At 29.8% G+C, this 2075-nt stretch overlaps 1 protein-coding gene across 10 annotated transcripts in view; it reads right to left on the bottom strand.

Moving 5' to 3' along the window:
* LOC106868437 (retinoic acid receptor RXR) overlaps positions 1 to 2075 on the bottom strand; it is a 540681-nt gene that overhangs the window by 65697 nt on the left and 472909 nt on the right. The window lies entirely within an intron of this gene.

Raw genomic sequence — 2075 nt, forward strand, 5'->3', positions numbered from 1 at the left:
TAAAAAATAAAAAAACCTGCCGGTTACAATTTACATCTAGTGTATAACCAAACATTATGCTTGAGTCACTAAGCACAATTTTCATAGCCTGGAAAAACTATAAAGAGTGGAATATTATGGATAAAAAAAAAAAAATTTGAAATTTCTTTTTTACCAACTAGTTATTAAATATAAAGAAATGAATAGTACATGCTGGAATAACAAATAGTTGGGATATGGGTGAAAAGGCACATGCCATGTCTTCCCGAGAACAAAAAGTATGGTACTGTGATGGTGCCAGTGACTGGTGTTTATAGGTAGTACCTACAAATTATTATTGGTGAGAGAGATTAGAAAAATAGAAGGCAGTGAATGGAGAAGAATTATTATAAACAAGAAATTATAATAGATTAATGACTGTATTTGTTTGTAGTATGTGTTTCACTCGTGACTAAAGGATATCATCAAATGTGCTGTTAAGTGTTTAAGAAAAGGACTAGGCAGGTTTTGAAACGTTCCCCACATTTTAAATTTGGAAAGGATAAAAAGATTGAAAATAATCAAAAACTGTTAATCTGTTTCTTTTTTCATCATTAAAGATTACAGATTACATATATACAAGATACATTTTATTTTCTAAATGCAAAAAAGAAAAAAAAACAAACAATTTGAGTAATTATAGTTAAAGCTCTAGTATTGATCTGTAGTATAAAAGAATTTCATAAACGCAGAAGACACACGCACGTGTGTAGGAACACAAATAAACATATAAAATAAAATATTGCAGCATAAATTTGTTTAAGAAATTCTGTCAATGCATGTAGGTGTCTGAGTGTATGTGTAATCAATCATTTGATAACCTTTAGATTCCCAATCATGGCTAAGCTTCCAGGTCTTTAAACTTTGCAAATTTTGCAGTTTCTGATCATTAAATACATGAACATATATTTACACAGAACTCCCATATACCTACCATCACCACCACCAGAAAAAAAAAAGTAATGCACATAAAAATGAAAGAGAAAATTTAAAATCCGTTTAAAATCTTCCCTATTAATTTAGCAGCCATCACACACAAACACTTATTACTGAAGGACAGAAGAAAAATAAGGAAAATTTTTTTAAAGAAAATCTGCTTTCACGACACATTTTTCCTAGTCCTTTTAGGAAATCTGATATTGTAAGTACTCAGTGACAGTGCAATTATCTAAAGACAGAATCATTTTCCAACCAAGAAAATTATGCAAGCTGTTCATATCTAATAACATTTAATTATTTGCCAAGAAAATATACACATAAGACACATACATCTATGTATTCTATGTGCTACTCCCTTACATGAAATATCAAAATATTTGAAGTAGTAAATGAACATGAAAAAACCTGCAAGTAATCATTGTATATATATATATTTGATCGTCTACGTTTGTGTGTGTGTAAGACAATGTATTTATGGGCTAGTATATAGGTATATAGATCTGTGTGAATATGTAGGGACAAGTATCGTTATATATTCAAGAAACTTAGCCTCCTGACCAGAGTTTCGGGTTCAGTCTCACTATGTGGCACCTTGGGGGTGTCTACTACAGGCCCAGGCTGACCAAAATCTTGTGAAGGAATTTGATAAATAGAAAATGAAAGAAGCCCATTATGTCTTTAAAATGATATGATTGTTGTAAACAAGTCATCCAAGCTGTGCCATTCGTCTCCAATCTGCGATAAAACCATGATTAGCCATGGGGAAAAAAATACCTTCCTTGAGACAAGGGCAGATTGGACAGAGGAAGGGTATCCAACCATAGAAAATCTATTACAAAGAATTTTCCAAACCAGCAAGAAAAGTAAGCATTAAAACACCACTATGTATATATGTATGTATGTATGTATATATACACACATACATATATTCATATATATATACACACACAAACATATATTCATATATATATACACACATATATATATACATATATATACACAAATATATACACATATATACACAAATATATACACACATATATATATATATATACACACATATATACACAAATATATATATATATATACACACATATATACACAAATATATATATATA

Source organism: Octopus bimaculoides, chromosome 1 (assembly GCF_001194135.2).
Source record: "Octopus bimaculoides isolate UCB-OBI-ISO-001 chromosome 1, ASM119413v2, whole genome shotgun sequence".
Classification (NCBI taxonomy): domain Eukaryota; kingdom Metazoa; phylum Mollusca; class Cephalopoda; order Octopoda; family Octopodidae; genus Octopus; species Octopus bimaculoides.